Source organism: Acomys minous, assembly GCF_964271855.1.
Source record: "Acomys minous genome assembly, chromosome: 12".
Lineage (NCBI taxonomy): Eukaryota > Metazoa > Chordata > Mammalia > Rodentia > Muridae > Acomys > Acomys minous.
This window is the reverse complement of record NC_140493.1, coordinates 39,433,658-39,448,841: the sequence shown is the minus strand read 5'-3', so window position 1 is coordinate 39,448,841 and position 15,184 is coordinate 39,433,658. Positions and strand designations below refer to the sequence as shown.

Genomic DNA, 15,184 nt, shown 5'->3' with positions numbered 1-15,184 from the left:
GAACGTGGCAGACCGCGGGCTTACCCCTTCAAGAGACTGCTCACTTTAAGCGGCTAGATCCCACACTCAGAGCTGCCTCTCCCAGCTCGGACGGGAGGATAAGAAGCCATACTGCACTGTGGATTCACAAACCCTATCTATACCTGGCTCCTCCATGCTCCTTGTCACATAGAACCAGCAGGAGATTGACAGGTGGCTTACAGAAGATAACTGAGAAACGGGTAGATGGAGGAACGAGTAGATAGTCTTCCAGCAATGTGATCACAGGCACACTTAGTGTTTTACCAGTTACCTGGAACCCTTTACCTCTGTCAAATTGACGCTTAAATTTACCCACCACATTCTTCTTAAAAGTTGTGGTCTTCTTTGTTCCGAGCAGCCGCCGAGATGGCTGAAGTGAAGCAGAAGAAGAAGCGGACCTTCCGCAAGTTCACCTACCGCGGCGTGGACCTGGACCAAACTGCTGGACATGTCCTATGAGCAGTGAAGCAGGACCCACCAGAGGCGACTCCTGAACCGCGGCCTGCGGCGCAAGCAACACTCGCTTCTCAAGCACCTGAGGAAGGCCAAGAAGGAGGCTCCACCCACAGAGAAGCCGGAAGTGGTGAAGGCCCACCTGAGGGACATGATCATCCTGCCCAAGATGGTGGGCAGCTTGGTGGGCGTGTACAACGGCAAGACCTTCAACCAGGTGGAGATCAAACCAGAGATGATCGGCCACTACCTGGGCGAGTTCTCCATCACCTACAAGCCGGGGAAGCACGGCCAGCCAAATAGCCCCAGCTAATAAAGACTCATGTTCAATAAATAAATAAATAAATAAATAAATAAATAAATAAATAGTGGTCCTCAGCTGGGTGCAGTGATGCTCACCTGTAATCCCAGCACCCAGGGAGGCAGAGGCAGGTGGATCGCTATGAGTTCGAGGCCAGCCTGGTCTACAAAGTGAGACTAGGACAGCCAAGGCCTCACAGAGAAACACTGTCTCAAAAACAAAAACAAAAACAAAACAAAAGTTGTGATCCTCAAAAGTTGTGAGTAAAGTGAGGATCTGCCCAGCTATCCAGCACCCACATAAAAGCCAGCCATGGCAGCACCTGCCCATAGTCCCAGCCCTGGACTGGGGAAGGCAGACACAGGAAGATAATTGGGGCTTGCCAGCCCAGTGGCCTAACCAAAATGGTGAACTATCTACCTCTGGCCTACACACTCACACACACACACACACACACGTATATACACATTCTCTCTCTCTCTCTCTCTCACACACACACACACATTCACATACGTATACTACAAAATAAATGAATAAGTAGAAAAGTTGGAATTTTGTCCATTAAATATGGGGGGGGGGGGGATAGCAAACCTTGGGTCCCAAGCAAAATATGAAGTAGTAAACATCATATTCAATACTGTGAACATCGTATTCAACTCAACTATAATTTTTTATCTAGCTTGAGCTTTAAAACTATACTATTAGACTTTATCCCAAGACTTAGGATTTTTTTGCACTTTTAAAATTCATTTTTTAAATGTCCATAAAGATACGAAAGCCCTTGGGGAAACTGGGATGCTCGAATATGTTCTAAGTAACCCTGTTTTATGACAAGACCACTGATAAAGATGCAAAAAAAATCCTGGGAACCGCATTCTTGTGCAGTCTTCGCCAAAGAAGGGGACACTGCAGAGAAGCCGTGGGCTGTGCCACTTCCCACCACAGGCCGACAGCAGACAGCTGTAGCTACCAACCTCAGTCTGTCACCAACAGACTTCAGCCTGTATTCCCAGTTCTGCTAACCTCTATCTTCTCAGCCACACAGTAGGAATAAAAGCGGCGTCTACCCCGTCAGTTCTGTAAGAATTAAATACTAAAATGATTAACAAAGTTCAAGGTGCATTAACTGTCAATTAAAACAAAATTATGTCCCTGCCCCCACCCACCCACCCAATATCTTGAAGGAAAGCATCTTATTCCTGGAACCGGGACTACTTTTCTTCCTAGTCTGTAGTTTCTGGGAGGAGCATTTCCCACTAGGCCTGGGAGAAAATATCTTCTTGCTGACACCACATACTTTCATCATAGGACCTGGAGAATTCTAGGTGGTTTCGAACTGGAAGCCTCCTCCCAAATGGCCAGATCTCATAGTGCCAAAAAGTGCTAGGCAGGCAGCAAAGAGGAGAAAAGTACCAGCTGTCTTACCCAGATATGAACCCAGTAAACTCTACAACAGCATCTCACCTAGTCCATTGGTGGTCCCAATGTTTTGGTGAGTAACCAAGAGCTGTCTCACTGGAATTAAAGGCCGACAAATCAGGGTAACTCGTGCATGGTGCTGGAAATCTGGCCAATAAGTTCAAGTCAGAGAACCCAGAGGGAAACCTGCTAATATAACTTTACTAAACTGATATCGAGTACAGCTTCCTTCTAGATACTTATTCTTGTTTTATTTTGTTTTCAAGACAGGGTTTCTCAGTGTGGTCTTAGCTGTCCTGGACTCACTTTGTAGACCAGGCTGGCCTCGAACTCACAGAGATCTGCCTGCCTCTGCCTCCCCAAATGCTGGGATTACAGGTGTGCGCCATTGCGCCCAGCTTAGATACTTCTTCTTATACACATATATTAATCCAGCTCTCACCCTTCACCAAAGAAGCTTCTTTTTGTAGTAGACGCAGGCTAACACAGAGAACCACAAATGAGTCAGAGAATAAGAGATTGGGGTATTCGTCCTAAAATAGAACATCTGTATCATACTCACCCCCAAAGTTCAAAGAATATCTCAGAAGACGAGACAGAGAGATCTTAAGAGGCAGAGGTTAGACAGAATTATTGTGAAACTTCTGACAGGTGGTCGCTCTAGTGAACTCAGGGCAACTGTAGTTGCCTCCACAAGACCTATACAAGATCATCGCAGTCAGTAGTCCAGCATGAATTTGGGGGACTCATGGGCTCCCACTCCCAGTTGATAAGGTATAGGTTGTTGATGGCTACTAAGGGAGAGAAAGTTTTTTTTCAAGAGTGGGGCCATTGATGCCCATCTTATATAGTAGCCAGTCCAGTCCTACATCACATGCATGTAAGCAACACTAATTTGGCACAGACAGACAGATGGTAGATAGATAGATAGATAGATAGATAGATAGATAGATAGATGAAAGATGGATAGACGGACAGACAGACAGACAGATGAAAGAACATGACATTGGGTAAGAGGCAAAGGGAGGGGCAAGAATTGGAGCATGGAAGCAAGAAGTGGATTTTATCAAAATAAAATATATCCCTGCATTAAGTGAAAACAAAGTTTTAAAAGAGCAATAGAGAAGTTCACAAGTATTTTAAGCATTTGATCTGCTTTTACAAAATAAAATAAAAAATAACTTTGAGTAAGCCCACAAATGTCGGCTGGCTCTGGTTGTTGGTGGCTGTGGTGTTGCTATGTTGGCACTGAACTCTTAATTAGGCGATGAATGGTTGATCACCTTGGTGATGATGGTGTTCAAGCTTGTTTGTAGTCTTTTCTGTAGGTGTACAGTGTTCACTTAACTCAAGACAGGAAGCATCTTGTTGTTTTAGTGTCTTTTCTTGTTTTTTTCTTTCATTTATTCACTTTTTATCCCAATCATAGCCCTCCCTCCTCTCCTCCCAATCCCACCCTTCCTCTCCTACTCCTCAGGAAAGGGGAGCCACATCAGCAACAACCCACCCTGGCACATCAAGTCACGCCAGGACTGAGCGCATCCTCTTCCACTGAGGCCAGGCAAGGCAACCCTGCCAGAGAGAAGTGATGGAAAAGCAGACAACAGAGTCCCTGTCAGAGCCAGCCCCTGCTCCCCTTACTAGGGTACCCACATGAAGACCAAGCTGCCCATTGGCTACATATGTGTAGGCGGCTTGGGGCCAGTCCATGCATGGGCCTTGGTTGATGCTTCAGTCTCCATATGACCCCCTGGATCCAGGTTAGTTTACTGTTGGTTTTCTTGTGGAGTTCTTGTCTCATCTGAGCCCTTCTTTTCCTTCCCCCCACTTTTCCACAAGGCTACTGCCGCTCTGCCTAATGTTTGGCTGTGAGTCTCCGCATCTGTTCTGATCCACTGCTGGGTAGAGCCTCTCAAAGGACAGCTATGCGAGGCTCCCATCTGCAAACAGAGCAGAGTATCATTAACCGTGTCAGTGGTTGGCTCTCTCCCATGGGGTGGGTCTCAGGTTGGGCCAGGCATTGGTTGAACATTCCCTCAATCTCCACTCTATCTTTATCCCTGCACATCTTGTAAGTGGGGTAATTTGGGGGGTTGAAGTTTTTTTTATTAATTTGTTCATATTACATCTCGATTGTTAGCCCTTCCCCTGTTTCCTCCTATTCTTCCCTCCCTCCCACTTCCCCCCTTCTTCCCTCCCCTATGTCTGTGATTGAGGGAGACCTCCTCCCCCTATATATGCTCTTAGAAGATCGAGTCTTTTCTTGGTAACTTGCTATCCCTCCTCTGAGTGCCGTCAGGCCTCCCCATCCAGGGGACATGGTCAGAAAAGGGGCACCAAGTTTTTATGGGTGGGTTGATGTTCCCCTCCCTCCACTAGAAGTCCTGACTGGCTAGATGGTGACCTCTTGTGAGTCTAGGGCCTCTGCTACTAGGAGTCTTAGTTAGAGTCACCCCCAAATCCTCCCAGGAACCTATTCTATCAGAGGTCTCCAGCTTGTCTCAGTGATGCCCCCACCCTGGGTTTCTTTACTGTCTCCAAGCCCTCTGGCCTTCCACCTACACTATTCCCACATCTGATCCCCACCTTCATTTCCCTCCATACTCCCTCTTCTATTTTTTATTTATTTATTTTTTTTTTTTTAGTATCTTAAAAGCCCTTGATCTTCACAAGGCCACATCTTTGTTATGAAACTTTTATTTATTCTTTAAAATTTTTTATAATCGTATAGAATATATTAATCCCAGTCACCCTTCATTCTCCCTCCAACTCTATGACACCCCATCACGTCTCCCCACCCAAATTAATGCCCTTTTGCTCAGTTTTGTTTGACTTTTGAGTCCACTTGGTGCTATCCATATGCTCCTAATTGTGGGATTCTCCACTGGGGTATGGGGAACCTACTAGTGCACATACTTCTGAAAAAAAAAAGTTACTCTCTTCCCCCAGCAGCCATCAATTGCCAATAGCTTCTCAGTTACAGGTGGGATCTCAGAGGACCTTCCCCAGTGCATTCTGCAATCTTTAACTGGCCTGACCTTGTGATGATCTTGTGTGAGTTCATGTGTACAGCAGCCATGGCCTATACAAAGAACAGCATTTCACAGTTCTCTTCCCATTCTCTAGCTCTTAGACTCATCCCACCCCATAATGCTCCATGAGCTTTAGGGAGTGGTGCCTGCAGTGCGATAGTGGCACCACTGTCTATGAGGATAACTAACTGTTCGCCTGATTGGATGTGAGACCTGCTCCACAGGAGGGAATTCATGCCTGGCAGGGTAAACATAGTCAAAACTTCTTATTGCAAGGGGGGAGTGGTCAATACAGAAACTAATTACTGATCAAAGTGCTGAAAATAAGCAACTGCGAGTGCTTTGCTGCAGACAGAAAATCTTTACTCTTTATCCAGTGAAACTCTCTTCTTCCTGATAGAGCTTTCTTGTCCTGGTCTTGGAAAGGCCTTGAAGATTTCAGCTCCAGACTCTTCAGCATCAGACTTCTCAGGGTTTTCAGACATTTTGCTAGTCTGGTGGCACGCACCTATAATCCCAGCATTTTGGAGGCAGAAGCAGGAAGATTGTGAATTTGAGGGCAGGCTGGACTACATAGTGAGACCCTGTCTCCAAAAAAAAGCTTTAATAAGTAAAACACACAAATAGGCAGATCCCTTATCTACAGCTATTTCCAAAGAAACAGCCCTTCTATCCATCCAGAAAAACAAGTACCCACTGATTCTGTAGCCCCATCATGCATGCCTGACACCTGACCTCGACCTCCAGTAGCTAGGCCAGCATTCCATCAGCCAGCAAGTTTGTGATAAATTTCCAGGGTGCATGGGCACTAGGGGATTGCAAAGGAAGCACATGGAATGGCTCTTAAGGATACAGGACAATCCGTGAGAGCATCTCAACAGCAGTGTGATCTCAGGCAAAGCACATTTCCATCTTCACCCCTGGCTTCCTGGATTGAAATTGAAATAATAATGATACACACCGTCCGTGTGAGGACTGCCATGAGGGTTGGAAAAGACAGTGCCAGTGATTGCAATGGAAGACGCCTACCCAGAGCCAACATTCATCCTTGTTATTAGAACCCAAATCTCATTCAGGAAAGCATTGTGTTTGCCTGCCTCCTTGTTCTTGGCAATTTATGGTCACAAGATGGGTAACATATCTGCAGGAACTTGTCTGAATTCAAGGAAGAAAAACACATTTGTGTGTAAGGGAGGTATGGGAGATGAGGTGGGAGTATTTCGTGTGTGTTATAACACACCTGTCCCCTTGATGGGGAAGCCTGAGTCAAAACTGACCCAATTTGGGATGGCAGGCCCATTTCCCCAGACACTCTGTGCTCAGGCGTGTCCATCTGACCTTGTTCTGGTCAATGAAACATAAAGTAAACACAACCCTGATAAGGCTTCCTTATAAAGGGGACAGGTATGATGTGATACATATGAGACGCTCCCACCTTGTCTCCCACCCCACCCTTACACACAGATGCTTTTCTCTTCCCTGAATTCAGATACAGTGCCTGGAGATGTTACCCATCTTGTGACCATAAATCGCCACGAACAAAGATAATAAGATGCTGAGAGGAGAAATACAGAAATGCAGAATGATTCTGGGTGCTTAATAAGACAGAGCTCACAGACTTCCCTCAGAATGCCTGCTTCAAGTCCCTAAGCAAAATAATAGATGGTTAGACATTTTAAGTCCCTGTTGGTCATGTTGTCTGGCTCACTGGCTCAAAGGTATCATCTAGTGCTATTCTTCACTCCAAGTTCTCACCTGGGTACCAAGAGAGATTCCAAGAGACATTACTGTGATCTCATTTATACACAGTAAAATTAAGGCCCTCCGTTATTTTCTATAAAGTTATTTTGTACAAAGGATCCCAGTAGAATCGCCAAACTGTTCACAAAAATGCTTCACAGACAGCCTTCCAGAAAGATCACCACACTCGTGGCTTTCTTGAGCAACTTCATACCTACACATCTCAAATATCATATGAACAGCATTCTGAGTAAGACCTGAGCATTGAGCTCTGCTTTGATGGGCAAACTTCTTCTAATAAACCGGTCTCACTCTTGCCCTTGAGGACAGAGGAGGAAGGATTTGAATGCCTGAGCAAATGCTTAGAAAACACCATGCACATTGGTTTCAGCCTATAAGCTTCTCAGAAGAAGACAGCTCTGACAACAACCATTATCATTTAAAACACAAAGCTACTCTCTGATCTCCAGATGTGCTCATGTGTGAACCATTTGCTGGTTCCACTCGGGTCCTTTGCACAAAGCAACTTATCAGGAAGTAACAGAGAAGCTTGACTTTGCTGTGTACAACACGTGTACACAATGGTGGCGAGGTGTGCACAATGTGTTGTAAGGACACATAGGCCACAGCACACACGTGGAGGCCAGAGGAAAACTTTGTCGAGTTGCTTTTCTCCTACCTCAAATGTGAACTCCAGAGATCGAACTCGGGTCATCAGTCTTACACAGTAAGTACTGCTATCCCCTGAGCCATCTCACTAGCCCTCAGTTTAAGGTCTTAATAGAGCAAAGGATGATGCCTCTAAGGGAGGAAGGAATTCTTTAGCCACTGGCCCTTGGGTTGACTTAAGCTTCATCTTTTCCCCAAGCCTCTAACCTGTTATCCCAGATGTTAGACACTTTAAGCCACACAAGGACATGGGCCAATTTATTACTCTGTGTGTGTGTGTGTGTGTGTGTGTTATAGAGAAGGGAAGGTGAAATCTATCTCATAGTCTTACGGTTCCCCCAGGCAGAGATGTTAGAGAAATCAGGACAATGTCCTCTTTCAGGAGGACTTGTGCAATCAGCCTCCCCATCCCAGCAATAAATACCAGTAGTTCCTGAGCTGGTACACCAAGTACTGTGGGGTATGAAGAGAGATAAACCAGCACAAAGACGGCCAAGAGGAAATCCAAAATAAAACGTTCGGAAGACAGCTTGGCACTCCACCCGGTTGCCCGTGGTCTGTTGGGTTAGTTCCTGATCCTTGTATGTGACAATGCTATTGGCCTAGAGGTAGGAAGTAGGGATTTGGCTGGTGCTGATGCATAGTGAAGAAGAAACAACACCTACCCTGGGCATGGTGGACAACGAGGCTGTACAGGGAATAGCGCAAAGCTCACATCCAGTTGGAGACCACAGCGCTTAGAAGAGCCTGCTGCACGCCAGCTGCTCGCTGATGCTCCACCTGCCTACTTTTGAACACGCTCTAGGCAGATCTCAACCACAGCTCCCACAAGCAGAGAGGCCACAACTTGGGGAAAGGTTGCCCATCCTTCCCACACCCCATTCCCATAGCTGGTTTTCTGTCTCTTTAAATCCCATGCCCCAAGCTCCAGGCCAGCTCCCTACTCTTACCCTCCCTGGAAATCTCAGCCACATCAAAGTTGCCACGACTGTCCCATGCAGATGAGCCCTAGTCCTGAGCCCATCTCCGACTGCTCTCTCCTATATATGCTTGGCCCGGGCTCCCCTAGACGGACGCTCCCTGAGGGCGAAGGTGGGTACCTCCTGTTTCTCAGCATGTAGGGTATTTTAGGTGGGGTCCAAATCTGATCATAGTCAGTGACTAGAACTGCATCCTGGGCCTACAGACACCTTGCTGAGTTGAGGGTTGTCTTGGCCTCTGCTTTTGCACGATCAAGCTCTCCGTCCCCCAGCAAAGTGTGCTCTTCCCCTCGCCCCCATGTTGGTTTTCTCACTAGCCATTTCCCTCTCAGATGTGGGTGACATCTCGAAGGCCATGATGTTCCATTGCCTCCCACTTTCAAGAGGTCCCTAAATCCTTCCTCCTTATCCCTCTCACCCGTTCTGTGTCCTCTTCCCCACCTAGAACAGAAAATGTGGTGGGCAGTCACTTCCCTCCCACACTGTAGTCATCTGTTTACGTCTCTGTTTCCTCAACCAATGAGTCATGGAACAGCAGGGATCCGAGGTACCGATGTTAGGCCATAAGGAGAAAAAGAAAAGCCCACAAATCTAAATATTTTCTTATTTGGAAGGTGGTGAGGTGCGTGGGAAGCCATGGGAGCCAGAAATGTCGCCCTAGGCAGGCAGGAGCACGTGATCTGGCCCTACCCAATCACAACTGCCATCTCAAACTTGAAAGCTAAAGGAGACCGCCAAGAGGCAGGTTCGTACAGAGCTCATCCAGGCTTCAGCTTTGGCTAGTAGCTATGCAAGGGGCACTGCCAGTGAGTCTGAACCAGCAGACCGTGCCTGGGGAGGATGTCCAGGGCTGTGTTCCCTGCAGCCTGGCCTGCTGGTCGCCCTCACTGCAGTCTCCAGCTTAAGCATCCGTTCTGGGAAATGACCGTCATCCTTTTATGAATAAGTTGAGCAGGAATCAGCTTCCGGGATACAGACCCAAGAAACCCAAATGGCAGTACCTGGTGCCGGGTATCCAACAGCTAATCGGGGTCTGGATGAAGAGACAAATAGAAACAGGACGGAAGGAGGAGAAAGGAGGAGGCCGGGAGGAGGCTTTTCCTCCCTTTTGGAAGTGGGGAGAATGAGAGGAGCAGGAGAAGGAAACCGCCCCTGTCTGGTGTGCACCTCGGGTCTCTCTGGCCGTCGGACCTTCCTTCTCACCTGCAAAATCTAAAGACTTTTGAAGAATGTGAGAAAAACGTGCCTTCGGCAACCCTGAGAAATCACCAGGACCCCACATCCCATGGGCAGTGAGCTATAACGAACTTAATAAGTGGACATGTCTCCAGCCCAACTCCCATCGGGAGCGCAGGAGAAAAGAGTAGATTCCGAGCTGTGGCGGAAGGTCAGATGAAGCAGAGCTGAGAATTCACAACGGCACATAAATAGCGCCTGCTCCGTTCCCATGCTCTATAGAAACCAGCTAAGAACAGACGTGGGCATCATTTTCTGAAAACACTGGTGTTCCCTTTGACCCAGTAAGTCTGCTTCCAGGCAATCAGAAATACAGATGATTTGTGTATAAAAATAACCACGCTGACGTAACCGATAAACAGAGGGGGAAAAAATTGGAAGCAATCCAACTGCCTAAAAGTAAGATACGACTGGGTAAAATGTCTCAGTAGTGCCACAGAATATTAGGCAGCTGTTAAAACAGTGCTTGCAAAACAGCTGTGAGGACATATGGTGATATAATGCTGCGTAGAAAAGACAAGGCCCATGGATAACCATGTACATAGTGTTAAGCTTGATCTCAAATAAAGAAAAAGTGTGCATTAGAAAACAGGCTGTACAGAGCAATAAGACATCAAAAGGAGATCAAGGGGATCCAAATGGGAAAGGAAGAAGTAAAATTATCCCTATTTGCAGATGATATGATAGTGTATATAAGTGACCCCCAAAATTCCACCAGAGAACTCCTACAGCTGATAAACACCTTCAGCAAATTGGCAGGATACAAAATAAACTCAAAAAAGTCAGTAGCTTTCCTATATACAAATGACAAACAGGCAGAGGAAGAAATTAGAAAAATTACTCCCTTCACGATAGCCACAAGCAATATAAAATATCTAGGAATAACCCTAACCAAGCAAGTGAAGGATTTATTTGAAAAAAACTTTAAACCTCTGAAGAAAGAAATTGAAAATGACATCAGAAGATGGCGGGATCTACCTTGTTCGTGGATTGGAAGAATCAACATAGTAAAAATGGCCATCTTACCAAAAGCAATTTACAGATTCAATGCAATCCCTATCAGAATACCTACTAAATATTTTGAAGATATTGAAAGAACAATTCTCAACTTCATATGGAGAAACAAAAAGCCCAGAATAGCAAAAACAATCCTATACAATAAAAGATCCGCTGGAGGAATCTCCATACCTGATCTCAAGTTGTACTATAGAGCAACAGTAATTAAAACAGCATGGTACTGGCACAGCAATAGGCTAGTGGATCAATGGAATCGAACTGAAGACCCAGAGATGAATCCACACACATTTGCTCACCTGATTTTCGACAAAGAAGCCAAATCCATTCAATGGAAAAACGACAGCATCTTCAACAAATGGTGCTGGTCTAACTGGATGTCTACATGTAGAAAAATGAAATTAGACCCATATTTGTCACCATGCACAAAACTCAAGTCCAAGTGGATAAAAGACCTCAACCTAAAACCACAGACATTAACCCAGTTAGAGGAAAAAGTGGGGAAGAGTCTGGAACTCATAGGCACAGGAGACAACTTCCTGAACAGAACACCAACAGCCCAGGCCTTAACATCAACAATTAATAAATGGGACCTCATGAGGCTGAGAAGCTTCTGTAAGGCAGGTGATACTGTCAAGAGAACAAAGCGACAGCCTACAGACTGGGAAAAGATCTTCACCGACTCTTCATCTGACAAAGGTCTAATATCCAAAATATATAAAGAACTCAAGAAATTAAACACCACCAAACCAAATAACCCAATAGAGAAATGGGGCGCAGAGCTAAACAGAGAATTCTCAACAGAGGAATATCAAATGGCTGAGAAACACTTAAAGAAATGCTCGACCTCCTTAGTCATCAGAGAAATGCAAATCAAAACGACACTGAGATTCCATCTTACACCCATCAGAATGGCTAAGATCAATAACTCAACTGACACCTCATGCTGGCGAGGGTGTGGAGAAAGAGGAACACTCCTGCATTGCTGGTGGGAATGCAAACTAGTACAACCACTTTGGAAAGCTATCTGGTGCTTTCTCAGAAAAATGGGAATAGGGCTTCCTCAAGACCCAGCTATTCCACTCCTTGGAATATACCCAGAGGATGTACTACCACACAACAGGGACATATGCTCAACCATGTTCATAGCTGCCTTATTCATAATAGCCAGAACTTGGAAACAACCTACGTGTCCCTCAATAGAAGAATGGATAAAGAAACTGTGGTACATTTACACTATGGAATACTACTCAGCTATTAAAAACAAGGAATTTCCAAAATTTGTGGACAAATGGATTGAACTAGAAATTGTCATAATGAGTGAGTTCACACAGAAGCAAAAAGAGCTAAATGGTATATACTCACTTATATCGAGACACTAGTCCAAGGTGTACATCCCCATGAAAAACTGTACCTACCAGAATAGTGGGTAAGAGGGGAGGACATCCTATTGAAACTTTAGGTGTGAGAAGCCTGGGAGAAAGAGGAAATGGAAGGATCCAGTGGGTCCTGGAAAACTACAGGCGAGTCTGGGCCCTGGGGTCCTCCACAAACTATGGCAACAGCCAAGGAAAAAATAGGCAGTAAAAACCTTGAACCCCTACCCAGACTAGCCGATGGACATTCTCCACTGTTGAGTGGAGAAGGAGATCTAACTTTCACACAAACTCTGGTGCCCCATATTTGAACATGTCCCTTGGACGGAGATGCCTGGTGGCACTCAGAAGAAAGATAATAGGTCACCAAGGAGGGACTTGATACCGTATGAGCATATTCAGGGGGAGGAGGTCCCCCTCAGACACAGACTTAGGGGAGGGGAGGGGAGTAGGGGGGAAGTGGGAGGAAGGGAGGAATGGGAGGATACATGGGATGGGCTAACAACTGAGATGTAATATGAATAAATTAATAAAAATGTATTAAAAAAAAAAAGAAAACAGGCTGTAAAGAAACCACGAGTCTTCAGAGAGTCCTCATGAGATTATGGGGGGGGGGGGGTTTCTACAACGCATCAAAATCATCTTCTTGATAAAGGAAAATGATGTAGAAAAGTAAGATGAAAGAGCAAAAATTAAATTGGAGGAAATGATTTAATGCTATTATAATCTCAAAAGTAAAAGAAACGAATGTGTTGTTGTTGTTGTTGGGTTTTTTTAATTAAAATCAGTAAACCAACGCCCACATGTACCGAGGTGCCACATTTTGGTTTTGAGTTCTCAGAAGTCTTAGCTGACCCTGGGCCTGAGGAAGCTCCCTTTCTGCCTCAACAATTTTTTCTTTTACCTGCCTTCGTCCTACTCAAGTGAGACTAGGACTGAAGGCTCTACCATCTCTCTCTCTCTCTCTCTCTCTCTCTCTCTCTCTCTCTCTCTCTCTCTCTCTCCCCCTCTCTCTCCCCCCCCCCCTCTCTCTCCCCTCTCTCTCCCCCCCTCTCTCTCCCCCCCTCACCCCTCTCTCCCCCCAGCCTTGCCACCACTCTACACAGACTCTCAGGACAGAATCCATCATATCTGAGCCACATGATTCTTCTACAGAACCACGCTTCCAGTGGACAGACATCACACACTCGTTCACAGTACTTGGTGATTTTTTTTTATTTAGGTGTGTGCGTGCGTGTGTGCGTGCGTGCGTGCGTGCGTACGTGCGTGCGTGCGTACGTGCGTGCGTGCGTGCGTGTGTGTGTGTCCACATATTGGTGACAGTGGAGGACAGCCCAGGGCCATCCAATCCCCAGGAGTTAGTTAGAGTTACGGGCAGTTGTGAGCCACCTATAGGGATGACAGAACAGATCTCTGGTTCTTTGATGGAGCAGAAGCCCTCTTAACTGCAGAGCCATCTTTCCGGCCCCTCATTCATAGTGTTTCTAAGTATCACATCCTGGGTGCCCTTGGACCATCCACTACCTGAAGAGTTTGAGATGACAACCCTCCGTCTACCATGACAACTGCATCCGTCTGGAGTCCATCTGGCTGTTAAGCACATGTCACAGGTGTAACTAACTGTTAGCAGGCCCTGCGCTGCAGCAAGCTATGAGAGAAGCATGGGTATGCATCCTGCACTGAATTGCTGCATTTCCTGACCAAATATAGAGTTGTTCTTCCCCCCCCCATAAACAATGCAACCTTTTGACTAGTCCCACTTTCTTCTTGCAACAACATAATAAATGTTAGAACAAGTCTCGTGCAGTTTAACTGCCCTTGTCATTCATTGAGCGGTTATCCAGCCAAGGTCCACTAATTCAGTTCTGCTGCAGCTGAGTCTGAGCTGTACTGTTGGTGTTAATTGCCTCAACAAGGAGATTTACAGGAATAATGACCCAATACGTGCCAAGCGTTGGATTGAACTCAGTATTTCCTTTAATATTCACAAGATGAGCTCTACCGTTCTTTCCACAGCTCCAGCAATGAGACAACGAAGATGTGGCTCATTTTTTTTTACTGTTTTTACTTCATCTGCTTGTTTATGTTGGGACTGTGTGGGCGCACAGATCCCACATGTGGAGGTTAGAAGACGACCTGTGGGAGTTGGACCAACTCCTTCCGTGTGGACCCTGGGCATTGAACTCAGGAGGTCCGGCTTGGTGGCAGCTGCCTTTACTGGCTAAGCCATTTTGCCAGGCTGAGCAATAACTCTTACTATCTCCAACTAAGTGCCACTCTGGAACTTCTCATCTCACTAGTTTGATATTCTATTGTGACTTTTTTTTTTTAACGAATTGCTTTAAAACCTTGAATGCTTTCATATCTGATCGACACATTTCTTTTTTTCTTTTTTTATTTAAGTAATTTATTCAGATTATATCTCAATTGTTATCCCCCTAACATGTATCCTCCCATTCTTCCCTCCCTCCCTCTTTCATCCTGTTCCCTTCCCCTAGGCCTGTGACAGAAGGGGACCTCCTCTCCCACCATATGGTCACAGCCTATCAGGTCTCATCCTGGTAGCCTGCTTACCCTTCCTCTGTGTGCCACCATGTCTCTCTACCAAGGGGAAGTGGTCAAATAGGGGGCACCAGAGTTCATGTCAGAGTCAGCTCCTGCTCTCCACACAACTGTGGAGAATGTTCTGTCCATTGGCTAGATCTGGATAGGGGTTCTAGGTTTATTGCACACATTGTCCTTGGTTGGTACAGTAGTTTGAGCAGACCACCCCTGGGTCCACATCCACCAGCCTTAATGGTTTCTTGTAGGTTTCTAGGATCCTCTGGATCCTTCTATTTCCCGATTCCCCCTTACCTCTCTCAACTGGAATCGCAATAGGAAGTCCAGTATCTATCCCAATCTCCTGCTACGTGAAGACTTTCAGGGGACATCTCTGTTGGG

The 15,184-nt window shown here is 45.9% G+C and overlaps 1 long non-coding RNA gene and 1 pseudogene across 2 annotated transcripts; one reads left to right on the top strand and one right to left on the bottom strand.

The window, feature by feature from the left end:
- The first annotated feature begins 371 nt into the window (after positions 1-371).
- On the top strand, positions 372-787 carry LOC311578363 (small ribosomal subunit protein uS19-like; annotated as a pseudogene). Its single transcript has one exon. The product of its transcript is annotated as a small ribosomal subunit protein uS19-like (transcript).
- Positions 788-3,404: 2,617 nt separating this feature from the next.
- Positions 3,405-5,683, bottom strand: LOC311578743. Its single transcript, XR_014772961.1, has 3 exons — positions 5,533-5,683; positions 3,702-4,134; positions 3,405-3,516 (listed from the first exon to the last, which is right to left on the bottom strand). It is a non-coding gene; the product is annotated as an uncharacterized lncRNA (long non-coding RNA).
- Positions 5,684-15,184: the final 9,501 nt, after the last annotated feature.